Genomic DNA, 17074 nt, shown 5'->3' with positions numbered 1-17074 from the left:
AGTATTGGTGTTTCTAGGACAGTGAGACTCTGTGTTACTGAGTATTGGGGTTTGCAGGACAGTGAGACTCTGTGTTACTGAGTATTGGTGTTTATAGGACAGTGAGACTCTGTGTTACTGTGTATTGGTGTTTATAGGACAGTGAGACTCTGTGTTACTGAGTATTGGTGTTTCCAGGACAGTGAGACTCTGTGTTACTGCGTACTGGGGTTTATATACAGTGAGAGTCTGTGTTACTGAGTATTGGTGTTTGCAGGACAGTGAGACTCTGTGTTACTGAGTATTGGTGTTTATAGGACAGTGAGACTCTGTGTTACTGAGTATTGGGGTTTACAGGACAGTGAGACTCTGTGTTACTGAGTATTGGTGTTTATAGGACAGTGAGACTCTGTGTTACTGAGTATTGGTGTTTATAGGACAGTGAGACTCTGTGTTACTGAGTATTGGTGTTTATAGGACAGTGAGACTCTGTGTTACTGAGTATTGGGGTTTACAGGACAGTGAGACTCTGTGTTACTGAGTATTGGTGTTTATAGGACAGTGAGACTCTGTGTTACTGAGTATTGGTGTTTATAGGACAGTGAGACTCTGTGTTACTGAGTATTGGTGTTTATAGGACAGTGAGACTCTGTGTTACTGAGTATTGGTGTTTATAGGACAGTGAGACTCTGTGTTACTGAGTATTGGGGTTTACAGGACAGTGAGACTCTGTGTTACTGAGTATTGGTGTTTACAGGACAGTGAGACTCTGTGTTACTGAGTATTGGTGTTTATAGGACAGTGAGACTCTGTGTTACTGAGTATTGGTGTTTATAGGACAGTGAGACTCTGTGTTACTGAGTATTGGTGTTTATAGGACAGTGAGACTCTGTGTTACTGAGTATTGGGGTTTACAGGACAGTGAGACTCTGTGTTACTGAGTATTGGTGTTTACAGGACAGTGAGACTCTGTGTTACTGAGTATTGGTGTTTCCAGGACAGTGAGACTCTGTGTTACTGAGTATTGGTGTTTACAGGACAGTGAGACTCTGTGTTACTGAGTATTGGTGTTTATAGGACAGTGAGACTCTGTGTTACTGAGTATTGGTGTTTACAGGACAGTGAGACTCTGTGTTACTGAGTATTGGTGTTTATAGGACAGTGAGACTCTGTGTTACTGAGTATTGGTGTTTATAGGACAGTGAGACTCTGTGTTACTGAGTATTGGTGTTTATAGGACAGTGAGACTCTGTGTTACTGAGTATTGGTGTTTATAGGACAATGAGATTCTGTGTTACTGAGTATTGGGGTTTACAGGACAGTGAGACTCTGTATTACTGAGTATTGGTGTTTATCGGACAGTGAGACTCTGTGTTACTGAGTATTGGGGTTTATAGGACAGTGAGACTCTGTGTTACTGAGTATTGGTGTTTATAGGACAGTGTGACTCTGTGTTACTGAGTATTGGTGTTTATCGGACAGTGAGACTCTGTGTTACTGAGTATTGGTGTTTATAGGACAGTGAGACTCTGTGTTACTGAGTATTGGTGTTTATCGGACAGTGAGACTCTGTGTTACTGAGTATTGGTGTTTACAGGACAGTGAGACTCTGTGTTACTGAGTATTGGTGTTTGCAGGACAGTGAGACTCTGTGTTACTGAGTATTGGTGTTTGCAGGACAGTGAGACTCTGTGTTACTGAGTATTGGGGTTTACAGGACAGTGAGACTCTGTGTTACTGAGTATTGGTGTTTATAGGACAGTGAGACTCTGTGTTACTGAGTATTGGTGTTTATCGGACAGTGAGACTCTGTGTGACTGAGTATTGGGGTTTATAGGACAGTGAGACTCTGTGTTACTGAGTATTGGTGTTTATAGGACAGTGAGACTCTGTGTTACTGAGTATTGGGATTTATAGGACAGTGAGACTCTGTGTTACTGAGTATTGGTGTTTATAGGACAGTGAGACTCTGTGTTATTGAGTATTGGTGTTTATAGGACAGTGAGACTCTGTGTTACTGCGTACTGGGGTTTATATACAGTGAGAGTCTGTGTTACTGAGTATTGGTGTTTGCAGGACAGTGAGACTCTGTGTTACTGAGTATTGGTGTTTATAGGACAGTGAGACTCTGTGTTACTGAGTATTGGTGTTTATAGGACAGTGAGACTCTGTGTTACTGAGTATTGGGGTTTACCGGACAGTGAGACTCTGTGTTACTGAGTATTGGGGTTTATAGGACAGTGAGACTCTGTGTTACTGAGTATTGGGGTTTATAGGACAGTGAGACTCTGTGTTACTGAGTATTGGTGTTTATAGGACAGTGAGACTCTGTGTTACTGTGTATTGGGGTTTACCGGACAGTGAGACTCTGTGTTACTGAGTATTGGGGTTTATAGGACAGTGAGACTCTGTGTTACTGAGTATTGGTGTTTACAGGACAGTGAGACTCTGTGTTACTGAGTATTGGTGTTTATAGGACAGTGAGACTCTGTGTTACTGAGTATTGGTGTTTACAGGACAGTGAGACTCTGTGTTACTGAGTATTGGTGTTTATAGGACAGTGAGACTCTGTGTTACTAAGTATTGGTGTTTATAGGACAGTGAGACTCTGTGTTACTGAGTATTGGTGTTTATAGGACAATGAGATTCTGTGTTACTGAGTATTGGGGTTTACAGGACAGTGAGACTCTGTGTTACTGAGTATTGGTGTTTATCGGACAGTGAGACTCTGTGTTACTGAGTATTGGGGTTTATAGGACAGTGAGACTCTGTGTTACTGAGTATTGGGGTTTATAGGACAGTGAGACTCTGTGTTACTGAGTATTGGGGTTTACAGGACAGTGAGACTCTGTGTTACTGAGTATTGGTGTTTACTGGAAAGTCAGACTCTGTGTTACTGAGTATTGGTGTTTATAGGACAGTGAGACTCTGTGTTACTGAGTATTGGTGTTTCTAGGACAGTGAGACTCTGTGTTACTGAGTATTGGGGTTTGCAGGACAGTGAGACTCTGTGTTACTGAGTATTGGTGTTTATAGGACAGTGAGACACTGTGTTACTGTGTATTGGTGTTTATAGGACAGTGAGACTCTGTGTTACTGAGTATTGGTGTTTCCAGGACAGTGAGACTCTGTGTTACTGCGTACTGGGGTTTATATACAGTGAGAGTCTGTGTTACTGAGTATTGGTGTTTGCAGGACAGTGAGACTCTGTGTTACTGAGTATTGGTGTTTATAGGACAGTGAGACTCTGTGTTACTGAGTATTGGGGTTTACAGGACAGTGAGACTCTGTGTTACTGAGTATTGGTGTTTATAGGACAGTGAGACTCTGTGTTACTGAGTATTGGTGTTTATAGGACAGTGAGACTCTGTGTTACTGAGTATTGGTGTTTATAGGACAGTGAGACTCTGTGTTACTGAGTATTGGGGTTTACAGGACAGTGAGACTCTGTGTTACTGAGTATTGGTGTTTATAGGACAGTGAGACTCTGTGTTACTGAGTATTGGTGTTTATAGGACAGTGAGACTCTGTGTTACTGAGTATTGGTGTTTATAGGACAGTGAGACTCTGTGTTACTGAGTATTGGTGTTTATAGGACAGTGAGACTCTGTGTTACTGAGTATTGGGGTTTACAGGACAGTGAGACTCTGTGTTACTGAGTATTGGTGTTTACAGGACAGTGAGACTCTGTGTTACTGAGTATTGGTGTTTATAGGACAGTGAGACTCTGTGTTACTGAGTATTGGTGTTTATAGGACAGTGAGACTCTGTGTTACTGAGTATTGGTGTTTATAGGACAGTGAGACTCTGTGTTACTGAGTATTGGTGTTTATAGGACAGTGAGACTCTGTGTTACTGAGTATTGGTGTTTATAGGACAGTGAGACTCTGTGTTACTGAGTATTGGTGTTTATAGGACAGTGAGACTCTGTGTTACTGAGTATTGGTGTTTACAGGACAGTGAGACTCTGTGTTACTGAGTATTGGTGTTTCCAGGACAGTGAGACTCTGTGTTACTGAGTATTGGTGTTTATAGGACAGTGAGACTCTGTGTTACTGAGTATTGGGGTTTACAGGACAGTGAGACTCTGTCTTACTGAGTATTGGTGTTTCCAGGACAGTGAGACTCTGTGTTACTGAGTATTGGTGTTTATAGGACAGTGAGACTCTGTGTTACTGAGTATTGCGGTTTACAGGACAGTGAGACTCTGTGTTACTGAGTATTGGTGTTTATAGGACAGTGAGACTCTGTGTTACTGAGTATTGGTGTTTATAGGACAGTGAGACTCTGTGTTACTGAGTATTGGGGTTTATAGGACAGTGAGACTCTGTGTTACTGAGTATTGGTGTTTATAGGACAGTGAGACTCTGTGTTACTGAGTATTGGGGTTTACAGGACAGTGAGACTCTGTGTTACTGAGTATTGGTGTTTACAGGACAGTGAGACTCTGTGTTACTGAGTATTGGTGTTTCCAGGACAGTGAGACTCTGTGTTACTGAGTATTGGTGTTTACAGGACAGTGAGACTCTGTGTTACTGAGTATTGGTGTTTACAGGACAGTGAGACTCTGTGTTACTGAGTATTGGTGTTTATAGGACAGTGAGACTCTGTGTTACTGAGTATTGGGGTTTACAGGACAGTGAGACTCTGTGTTACTGAGTATTGGTGTTTATAGGACAGTGAGACTCTGTGTTACTGAGTATTGGTGTTTATAGGACAGTGAGACTCTGTGTTACTGAGTATTGGGGTTTATAGGACAGTGAGACTCTGTGTTACTGAGTATTGGTGTTTATAGGACAGTGAGACTCTGTGTTACTGAGTATTGGGGTTTACAGGACAGTGAGACTCTGTGTTACTGAGTATTGGTGTTTACAGGACAGTGAGACTCTGTGTTACTGAGTATTGGTGTTTCCAGGACAGTGAGACTCTGTGTTACTGAGTATTGGTGTTTACAGGACAGTGAGACTCTGTGTTACTGAGTATTGGTGTTTATAGGACAGTGAGACTCTGTGTTACTGAGTATTGGTGTTTACAGGACAGTGAGACTCTGTGTTACTGAGTATTGGTGTTTATAGGACAGTGAGACTCTGTGTTACTGAGTATTGGTGTTTATAGGACAGTGAGACTCTGTGTTACTGAGTATTGGTGTTTATAGGACAGTGAGACTCTGTGTTACTGAGTATTGGTGTTTATAGGACAATGAGATTCTGTGTTACTGAGTATTGGGGTTTACAGGACAGTGAGACTCTGTATTACTGAGTATTGGTGTTTATCGGACAGTGAGACTCTGTGTTACTGAGTATTGGGGTTTATAGGACAGTGAGACTCTGTGTTACTGAGTATTGGGGTTTATAGGACAGTGAGACTCTGTGTTACTGAGTATTGGGGTTTACAGGACAGTGAGACTCTGTGTTACTGAGTATTGGTGTTTACTGGAAAGTCAGACTCTGTGTTACTGAGTATTGGTGTTTATAGGACAGTGAGACTCTGTGTTACTGAGTATTGGTGTTTCTAGGACAGTGAGACTCTGTGTTACTGAGTATTGGGGTTTGCAGGACAGTGAGACTCTGTGTTACTCAGTATTGGTGTTTATAGGACAGTGAGACTCTGTGTTACTGTGTATTGGTGTTTATAGGACAGTGAGACTCTGTGTTACTGAGTATTGGTGTTTCCAGGACAGTGAGACTCTGTGTTACTGCGTACTGGGGTTTATATACAGTGAGAGTCTGTGTTACTGAGTATTGGTGTTTGCAGGACAGTGAGACTCTGTGTTACTGAGTATTGGTGTTTATAGGACAGTGAGACTCTGTGTTACTGAGTATTGGGGTTTACAGGACAGTGAGACTCTGTGTTACTGAGTATTGGTGTTTATAGGACAGTGAGACTCTGTGTTACTGAGTATTGGTGTTTATAGGACAGTGAGACTCTGTGTTACTGAGTATTGGTGTTTATAGGACAGTGAGACTCTGTGTTACTGAGTATTGGTGTTTACAGGACAGTGAGACTCTGTGTTACTGAGTATTGGTGTTTATAGGACAGTGAGACTCTGTGTTACTGAGTATTGGTGTTTATAGGACAGTGAGACTCTGTGTTACTGAGTATTGGTGTTTATAGGACAGTGAGACTCTGTGTTACTGAGTATTGGTGTTTATAGGACAGTGAGACTCTGTGTTACTGAGTATTGGTGTTTATAGGACAGTGAGACTCTGTGTTACTGAGTATTGGTGTTTATAGGACAGTGAGACTCTGTGTTACTGAGTATTGGTGTTTACAGGACAGTGAGACTCTGTGTTACTGAGTATTGGTGTTTCCAGGACAGTGAGACTCTGTGTTACTGAGTATTGGTGTTTATAGGACAGTGAGACTCTGTGTTACTGAGTATTGGGGTTTACAGGACAGTGAGACTCTGTCTTACTGAGTATTGGTGTTTCCAGGACAGTGAGACTCTGTGTTACTGAGTATTGGTGTTTATAGGACAGTGAGACTCTGTGTTACTGAGTATTGCGGTTTACAGGACAGTGAGACTCTGTGTTACTGAGTATTGGTGTTTATAGGACAGTGAGACTCTGTGTTACTGAGTATTGGTGTTTATAGGACAGTGAGACTCTGTGTTACTGAGTATTGGGGTTTATAGGACAGTGAGACTCTGTGTTACTGAGTATTGGTGTTTATAGGACAGTGAGACTCTGTGTTACTGAGTATTGGGGTTTACAGGACAGTGAGACTCTGTGTTACTGAGTATTGGTGTTTACAGGACAGTGAGACTCTGTGTTACTGAGTATTGGTGTTTCCAGGACAGTGAGACTCTGTGTTACTGAGTATTGGTGTTTACAGGACAGTGAGACTCTGTGTTACTGAGTATTGGTGTTTACAGGACAGTGAGACTCTGTGTTACTGAGTATTGGTGTTTATAGGACAGTGAGACTCTGTGTTACTGAGTATTGGGGTTTACAGGACAGTGAGACTCTGTGTTACTGAGTATTGGTGTTTATAGGACAGTGAGACTCTGTGTTACTGAGTATTGGTGTTTATAGGACAGTGAGACTCTGTGTTACTGAGTATTGGGGTTTATAGGACAGTGAGACTCTGTGTTACTGAGTATTGGTGTTTATAGGACAGTGAGACTCTGTGTTACTGAGTATTGGGGTTTACAGGAGAGTGAGACTCTGTGTTACTGAGTATTGGTGTTTACAGGACAGTGAGACTCTGTGTTACTGACTATTGGTGTTTCCAGGACAGTGAGACTCTGTGTTACTGAGTATTGGTGTTTACAGGACAGTGAGACTCTGTGTTACTGAGTATTGGTGTTTATAGGACAGTGAGACTCTGTGTTACTGAGTATTGGTGTTTATGGGACAGTGAGACTCTGTGTTATTGAGTATTGGTGTTTATAGGACAGTAAGACTCTGTTACTGAGTATTGGTGTTTACAGGACAGTGAGACTCTGTGTTACTGAGTATTGGTGTTTATAGGACAGTAAGACTCTGTTACTGAGTATTGGTGTTTACAGGACAGTGAGACTCTGTGTTACTGAGTATTGGTGTTTATGGGACAGTGAGACTCTGTTACTGAGTATTGGTGTTTATAGGACAGTGAGACTCTGTGTTATTGAGTATTGGTGTTTATAGGACAGTAAGACTCTGTTACTGAGTATTGGTGTTTACAGGACAGTGAGACTCTGTGTTACTGAGTATTGGTGTTTATGGGACAGTGAGACTCTGTTACTGAGTATTGGTGTTTACAGGACAGTGAGACTCTGTGACTGAGTATTGGTGTTTATAGGACAGTAAGACTCTGTTACTGAGTATTGGTGTTTATCGGACAGTGAGACTCTGTGTAACTGAGTATTGGGGTTTATAGGACAGTGAGACTCTGTGTTACTGAGTATTGGGGTTTACAGGACAGTGAGACTCTGTGTTACTGAGTATTGGTGTTTACTGGAAAGTGAGACTCTGTGTTACTGAGTATTGGTGTTTGTAGGACAGTGAGACTCTGTGTTACTGAGTATTGGTGTTTATAGGACAGTGAGACTCTGTGTAACTGAGTATTGGGGTTTATAGGACAGTGAGACTCTGTGTTACTGAGTATTGGGGTTTACAGGACAGTGAGACTCTGTGTTACTGAGTATTGGTGTTTACTGGAAAGTGAGACTCTGTGTTACTGAGTATTGGTGTTTATAGGACAGTGAGACTCTGTGTTACTGAGTATTGGTGTTTCTAGGACAATGAGACTCTGTGTTACTGAGTATTGGGGTTTGCAGGACAGTGAGACTCTGTGTTACTGAGTATTGGTGTTTATAGGACAGTGAGACTCTGTGTTACTGTGTATTGGTGTTTATAGGACAGTGAGACTCTGTGTTACTGAGTATTGGTGTTTCCAGGACAGTGAGACTCTGTGTTACTGCGTACTGGGGTTTATATACAGTGAGAGTCTGTGTTACTGAGTATTGGTGTTTGCAGGACAGTGAGACTCTGTGTTACTGAGTATTGGTGTTTATAGGACAGTGAGACTCTGTGTTACTTAGTATTGGGGTTTACAGGAGAGTGAGACTCTGTGTTACTGAGTATTGGTGTTTACAGGACAGTGAGACTCTGTGTTACTGAGTATTGGGGTTCATAGGACAGTGAGACTCTGTGTTACTGAGTATTGGGGTTTACAGGACAGTGAGACTCTGTGTGACTGAGTATTGGTGTTTATCGGACAGTGAGACTCTGCGTTACTGAGTATTGGTGTTTATAGGACAGTGAGACTCTGTGTTACTGAGTATTGGTGTTTATAGGACAGTGAGACTCTGTGTTACTGAGTATTGGTGTTTATTGGACAGTGAGACTCTGTGTTACTGAGTATTGGTGTTTACAGGACAGTGAGACTCTGTGTTACTGAGTATTGGTGTTTATAGGACAGTGAGACTCTGTGTTACTGAGTATTGGTGTTTATTGGACAGTGAGACTCTGTGTTACTGAGTATTGGTGTTTACAGGACAGTGAGACTCTGTGTTACTGAGTATTGGTGTTTATAGGACAGTGAGACTCTGTGTTACTGAGTATTGGTGTTTACAGGACAGTGAGACTCTGTGTTACTGAGTATTGGTGTTTACAGGACAGTGAGACTCTGTTACTGAGTATTGGTGTTTAGAGGACAGTGAGACTCTGTGTTATTGAGTATTGGTGTTTATAGGACAGTGAGACTCTGTGTTACTGAGTATTGGGGTTTACCGGACAGTGAGACTCTGTGTTACTGAGTATTGGGGTTTATAGGACAGTGAGACTCTGTGTTACTGAGTATTGGGGTTTACCGGACAGTGAGACTCTGTGTTACTGAGTATTGGGGTTTATAGGACAGTGAGACTCTGTGTTACTGAGTATTGGGGTTTACAGGACAGTGAGACTCTGTGTTACTGAGTATTGGGGTTTATAGGACAGTGAGACTCTGTGTTACTGAGTATTGGGGTTTATAGGACAGTGAGACTCTGTGTTACTGAGTATTGGGGTTTACAGGACAGTGAGACTCTGTGTTACTGAGTATTGGGGTTTATAGGACAGTGAGACTCTGTGTTACTGAGTATTGGGGTTTACAGGACAGTGAGACTCTGTGTTACTGAGTATTGGTGTTTATAGGACAGTGAGACTCTGTGTTACTGAGTATTGGTGTTTATAGGACAGTGAGACTCTGTGTTACTGAGTATTGGGGTTTATAGGACAGTGAGACTCTGTGTTACTGAGTATTGGGGTTTACCGGACAGTGAGACTCTGTGTTACTGAGTATTGGGGTTTATAGGACAGTGAGACTCTGTGTTACTGAGTATTGGGGTTTATAGGACAGTGAGACTCTGTGTTACTGAGTATTGGTGTTTATAGGAAAGTGAGACTCTGTGTTACTGAGTATTGGTGTTTATAGGACACTGAGACTCTGTGTTACTGAGTATTGGTGTTTACAGGACAGTGAGACTCTGTGTTACTGAGTATTGGTGTTTATTGGACAGTGAGACTCTGTGTTACTGAGTATTGGTGTTTATAGGACAGTGAGACTCTGTGTTACTGAGTATTGGGGTTTACCGGACAGTGAGACTCTGTGTTACTGAGTATTGGGGTTAATAGGACAGTGAGACTCTGTGTTACTGAGTATTGGGGTTTACAGGACAGTGAGACTCTGTGTTACTGAGTATTGGTGTTTCCAGCACAGTGAGACTCTGTGTTACTGAGTATTGGTGTTTATAGGACAGTGAGACTCTGTGTTACTGAGTATTGGGGTTTACAGGACAGTGAGACTCTGTCTTACTGAGTATTGGTGTTTCCAGGACTGTGAGACTCTGTGTTACTGAGTATTGGTGTTTATAGGACAGTGAGACTCTGTGTTACTGAGTATTGCGGTTTACAGGACAGTGAGACTCTGTGTTACTGAGTATTGGTGTTTATAGGACAGTGAGACTCTGTGTTACTGAGTATTGGTGTTTATAGGACAGTGAGACTCTGTGTTACTGAGTATTGGGGTTTATAGGACAGTGAGACTCTGTGTTACTGAGTATTGGTGTTTATAGGACAGTGAGACTCTGTGTTACTGAGTATTGGGGTTTACAGGACAGTGAGACTCTGTGTTACTGAGTATTGGTGTTTACAGGACAGTGAGACTCTGTGTTACTGAGTATTGGTGTTTCCAGGACAGTGAGACTCTGTGTTACTGAGTATTGGTGTTTACAGGACAGTGAGACTCTGTGTTACTGAGTATTGGTGTTTATAGGACAGTGAGACTCTGTGTTACTGAGTATTGGGGTTTACAGGACAGTGAGACTCTGTGTTACTGAGTATTGGTGTTTATAGGACAGTGAGACTCTGTGTTACTGAGTATTGGTGTTTATAGGACAGTGAGACTCTGTGTTACTGAGTATTGGGGTTTATAGGACAGTGAGACTCTGTGTTACTGAGTATTGGTGTTTATAGGACAGTGAGACTCTGTGTTACTGAGTATTGGGGTTTACAGGACAGTGAGACTCTGTGTTACTGAGTATTGGTGTTTACAGGACAGTGAGACTCTGTGTTACTGAGTATTGGTGTTTCCAGGACAGTGAGACTCTGTGTTACTGAGTATTGGTGTTTACAGGACAGTGAGACTCTGTGTTACTGAGTATTGGTGTTTATAGGACAGTGAGACTCTGTGTTACTGAGTATTGGTGTTTATGGGACAGTGAGACTCTGTGTTATTGAGTATTGGTGTTTATAGGACAGTAAGACTCTGTTACTGAGTATTGGTGTTTACAGGACAGTGAGACTCTGTGTTACTGAGTATTGGTGTTTATAGGACAGTAAGACTCTGTTACTGAGTATTGGTGTTTACAGGACAGTGAGACTCTGTGTTACTGAGTATTGGTGTTTATGGGACAGTGAGACTCTGTTACTGAGTATTGGTGTTTATAGGACAGTGAGACTCTGTGTTACTGAGTATTGGGGTTTCTCGGACAGTGAGACTCTGTGTTACTGAGTATTGGTGTTTATAGGACAGTGAGACTCTGTGTTACTGTGTATTGGTGTTTATAGGACAGTGAGACTCTGTGTTACTGAGTATTGGTGTTTCCAGGACAGTGAGACTCTGTGTTACTGCGTACTGGGGTTTATATGCAGTGAGAGTCTGTGTTACTGAGTATTGGTGTTTGCAGGACAGTGAGACTCTGTGTTACTGAGTATTGGTGTTTATGGGACAGTGAGACTCTGTGTTATTGAGTATTGGTGTTTATAGGACAGTAAGACTCTGTTACTGAGTATTGGTGTTTACAGGACAGTGAGACTCTGTGTTACTGAGTATTGGGGTTTATAGGACAGTGAGACTCTGTGTTACTGAGTATTGGGGTTTATAGGACAGTGAGACTCTGTGTTACTGAGTATTGGTGTTTATAGGACAGTGAGACTCTGTGTTACTGAGTATTGGTGTTTACAGGACAGTGAGACTCTGTGTTATTGAGTATTGGTGTTTATAGGACAGTGAGACTCTGTGTTACTGAGTATTGGGGTTTACCGGACAGTGAGACTGTGTTACTGAGTATTGGTGTTTACAGGACAGTGAGACTCTGTGTTATTGAGTATTGGTGTTTATAGGACAGTGAGACTCTGTGTTACTGAGTATTGGGGTTTACCGGACAGTGAGACTCTGTGTTACTGAGTATTGGGGTTTATAGGACAGTGAGACTCTGTGTTACTGAGTATTGGGGTTTATAGGACAGTGAGACTCTGTGTTACTGAGTATTGGTGTTTATAGGACAGTGAGACTCTGTGTTACTGAGTATTGGTGTTTATAGGACAGTGAGACTCTGTGTTACTGAGTATTGGGGTTCATAGGACAGTGAGACTCTGTGTTACTGAGTATTGGTGTTTACAGGACAGTGAGACTCTGAGTTACTGAGTATTGGTGTTTATAGGACAGTGAGACTCTGTGTTACTGAGTATTGGTGTTTATAGGACAGTGAGACTCTGTGTTACTGAGTATTGGTGTTTACAGGACAGTGAGACTCTGTGTTACTGAGTATTGGTGTTTACAGGACAGTGAGACTCTGTTACTGAGTATTGGTGTTTACAGGACAGTGAGACTCTGTGTTACTGAGTATTGGTGTTTATAGGACAGTGAGACTCTGTGTTACTGAGTGTTGGGGTTTACAGGACAGTGAGACTCTGTGTTACTGAGTATTGGTGTTTATAGGACAGTGAGACTCTGTGTTACTGAGTATTGGTGTTTATAGGACAGTGAGACTCTGTGTTACTGAGTATTGGTGTTTATAGGACAGTGAGACTCTGTGTTACTGAGTATTGGTGTTTATAGGACAGTGAGACTCTGTGTTACTGAGTATTGGGGTTTATAGGACAGTGAGACTCTGTGTTACTGAGTATTGGTGTTTATCGGACAGTGAGACTCTGTGTTTCTGAGTATTGGGGTTTATAGGACAGTGAGACTCTGTGTTACTGAGTATTGGTGTTTATCGGACACTGAGACTCTGTGTTTCTGAGTATTGGTGTTTATAGGACAGTGAGACTCTGTGTTACTGAGTATTGGTGTTTATAGGACAGTGAGACTCTGTGTTACTGAGTATTGGTGTTTGTAGGACAGTGAGACTCTGTGTTACTGAGTATTGGTGTTTATAGGACAGTGAGACTCTGTGTAACTGAGTATTGGGGTTTATAGGACAGTGAGACTCTGTGTTACTGAGTATTGGGGTTTACAGGACAGTGAGACTCTGTGTTACTGAGTATTGGTGTTTACTGGAAAGTGAGACTCTGTGTTACTGAGTATTGGTGTTTATAGGACAGTGAGACTCTGTGTTACTGAGTATTGGTGTTTCTAGGACAGTGAGACTCTGTGTTACTGAGTATTGGGGTTTGCAGGACAGTGAGACTCTGTGTTACTGAGTATTGGTGTTTATAGGACAGTGAGACTCTGTGTTACTGTGTATTGGTGTTTATAGGACAGTGAGACTCTGTGTTACTGAGTATTGGTGTTTCCAGGACAGTGAGACTCTGTGTTACTGCGTACTGGGGTTTATATACAGTGAGAGTCTGTGTTACTGAGTATTGGTGTTTGCAGGACAGTGAGACTCTGTGTTACTGAGTATTGGTGTTTATAGGACAGTGAGACTCTGTGTTACTGAGTATTGGGGTTTACAGGACAGTGAGACTCTGTGTTACTGAGTATTGGTGTTTATAGGACAGTGAGACTCTGTGTTACTGAGTATTGGTGTTTATAGGACAGTGAGACTCTGTGTTACTGAGTATTGGTGTTTATAGGACAGTGAGACTCTGTGTTACTGAGTATTGGTGTTTATAGGACAGTGAGACTCTGTGTTACTGAGTATTGGGGTTTATAGGACAGTGAGACTCTGTGTTACTGAGTATTGGTGTTTACAGGACAGTGTGACTCTGTGTTACTGAGTATTGGTGTTTATAGGACAGTGAGACTCTGTGTTACTGAGTATTGGTGTTTATCGGACAGTGAGACTCTGTGTTACTGAGTATTGGTGTTTATAGGACAGTGAGACTCTGTGTTACTGAGTATTGGTGTTTACAGGACAGTGAGACTCTGTTACTGAGTATTGGGGTTTACAGGACAGTGAGACTCTGTGTTACTGAGTATTGGTGTTTACTGGAAAGTGAGACTCTGTGTTACTGAGTATTGGTGTTTATAGGACAGTGAGACTCTGTGTTACTGAGTATTGGTGTTTCTAGGACAGTGAGACTCTGTGTTACTGAGTATTGGGGTTTGCAGGACAGTGAGACTCTGTGTTACTGAGTATTGGTGTTTATAGGACAGTGAGACTCTGTGTTACTGTGTATTGGTGTTTATAGGACAGTGAGACTCTGTGTTTCTGAGTATTGGTGTTTCCAGGACAGTGAGACTCTGTGTTACTGCGTACTGGGGTTTATATACAGTGAGAGTCTGTGTTACTGAGTATTGGTGTTTGCAGGACAGTGAGACTCTGTGTTACTGAGTATTGGTGTTTATAGGACAGTGAGACTCTGTGTTACTGAGTATTGGGGTTTACAGGACAGTGAGACTCTGTGTTACTGAGTATTGGTGTTTATAGGACAGTGAGACTCTGTGTTACTGAGTATTGGTGTTTATAGGACAGTAAGACTCTGTTACTGAGTATTGGTGTTTACAGGTCAGTGAGACTCTGTGTTACTGAGTATTGGTGTTTACAGGACAGTGAGACTCTGTGTTACTGAGTATTGGTGTTTATAGGACAGTGAGACTCTGTGTTACTGAGTATTGGGGTTTACAGGACAGTGAGACTCTGTGTTACTGAGTATTGGTGTTTGTAGGACAGTGAGACTCTGTGTTACTGAGTATTGGTGTTTATAGGACAGTGAGACTCTGTGTTACTGAGTATTGGTGTTTACAGGACAGTGAGACTCTGTGTTACTGAGTATTGGTGTTTATAGGACAGTGAGACTCTGTGTTACTGAGTATTGGTGTTTATGGGACAGTGAGACTCTGTGTTACTGAGTATTGGTGTTTATAGGACAGTGAGACTCTGTGTTATTGAGTATTGGTGTTTATAGGACAGTAAGACTCTGTTACTGAGTATTGGTGTTTACAGGACAGTGAGACTCTGTGTTACTGAGTATTGGTGTTTATAGGACAGTAAGACTCTGTTACTGAGTATTGGTGTTTACAGGACAGTGAGACTCTGTGTTACTGAGTATTGGTGTTTATAGGACAGTGAGACTCTGTGTTACTGAGTATTGGTGTTTATGGGACAGTGAGACTCTGTTACTGAGTATTGGTGTTTATAGGACAGTGAGACTCTGTGTTATTGAGTATTGGTGTTTATAGGACAGTAAGACTCTGTTACTGAGTATTGGTGTTTACAGGACAGTGAGACTCTGTGTTACTGAGTATTGGTGTTTATCGGACAGTGAGACTCTGTGTTACTGAGTATTGGTGTTTATAGGACAGTGAGACTCTGTGTTATTGAGTATTGGTGTTTATAGGACAGTAAGACTCTGTTACTGAGTATTGGTGTTTACAGGACAGTGAGACTCTGTGTTACTGAGTATTGGGGTTCATAGGACAGTGAGACTCTGTGTTACTGAGTATTGGTGTTTATAGGACAGTGAGACTCTGTGTTACTGAGTATTGGTGTTTATGGGACAGTGAGACTCTGTGTTATTGAGTATTGGTGTTTATAGGACAGTAAGACTCTGTTACTGAGTATTGGTGTTTACAGGACAGTGAGACTCTGTGTTACTGAGTATTGGTGTTTACAGGACAGTGAGACTCTGTGTTACTGAGTATTGGGGTTCATAGGACAGTGAGACTCTGTGTTACTGAGTATTGGTGTTGACAGGACAGTGAGACTCTGTGTTACTGAGTATTGGTGTTTATAGGACAGTGAGACTCTGTGTTACTGAGTATTGGTGTTTATTGGACAGTGAGACTCTGTGTTACTGAGTATTGGTGTTTACAGGACAGTGAGACTCTGTGTTACTGAGTATTGGTGTTTATAGGACAGTGAGACTCTGTGTTACTGAGTATTGGTGTTTATTGGACAGTGAGACTCTGTGTTACTGAGTATTGGTGTTTACAGGACAGTGAGACTCTGTGTTACTGAGTATTGGTGTTTATAGGACAGTGAGACTCTGTGTTACTGAGTATTGGTGTTTACAGGACAGTGAGACTCTGTGTTACTGAGTATTGGTGTTTACAGGACAGTGAGACTCTGTGTTACTGAGTATTGGTGTTTACAGGACAGTGAGACTCTGTGTTATTGAGTATTGGTGTTTATAGGACAGTGAGACTCTATGTTACTGAGTATTGGGGTTTACCGGACAGTGAGACTCTGTGTTACTGAGTGTTGGGGTTTATAGGACAGTGAGACTCTGTGTTACTGAGTATTGGGGTTTACCGGACAGTGAGACTCTGTGTTACTGAGTATTGGGGTTTATAGGACAGTGAGACTCTGTGTTACTGAGTATTGGGGTTTACAGGACAGTGAGACTCTGTGTTACTGAGTATTGGGGTTTATAGGACAGTGAGACTCTGTGTTACTGAGTATTGGGGTTTATAGGACAGTGAGACTCTGTGTTACTGAGTATTGGGGTTTATAGGACAGTGAGACTCTGTGTTACTGAGTATTGGGGTTTACAGGACAGTGAGACTCTGTGTTACTGAGTATTGGTGTTTATAGGACAGTGAGACTCTGTGTTACTGAGTATTGGTGTTTATAGGACAGTGAGACTCTGTGTTACTGAGTATTGGGGTTTACCGGACAGTGAGACTCTGTGTTACTGAGTATTGGGGTTTATAGGACAGTGAGACTCTGTGTTACTGAGTATTGGTGTTTATAGGACAGTGAGACTCTGTGTTACTGAGTATTGGGGTTTACAGGACAGTGAGACTCTGTGTTACTGAGTATTGGTGTTTATAGGACAGTGAGACTCTGTGTTACTGAGTATTGGTGTTTATAGGACAGTAAGACTCTGTTACTGAGTATTGGTGTTTACAGGTCAGTGAGACTCTGTGTTACTGAGTATTGGTGTTTACAGGACAGTGAGACTCTGTGTTACTGAGTATTGGTGTTTATAGGACAGTGAGACTCTGTGTTACTGAGTATTGG

This window comes from Heterodontus francisci, unplaced genomic scaffold (genome assembly GCF_036365525.1).
Source record: "Heterodontus francisci isolate sHetFra1 unplaced genomic scaffold, sHetFra1.hap1 HAP1_SCAFFOLD_617, whole genome shotgun sequence".
Lineage (NCBI taxonomy): Eukaryota > Metazoa > Chordata > Chondrichthyes > Heterodontiformes > Heterodontidae > Heterodontus > Heterodontus francisci.
Note: the sequence above shows the minus strand (reverse complement) of the source record.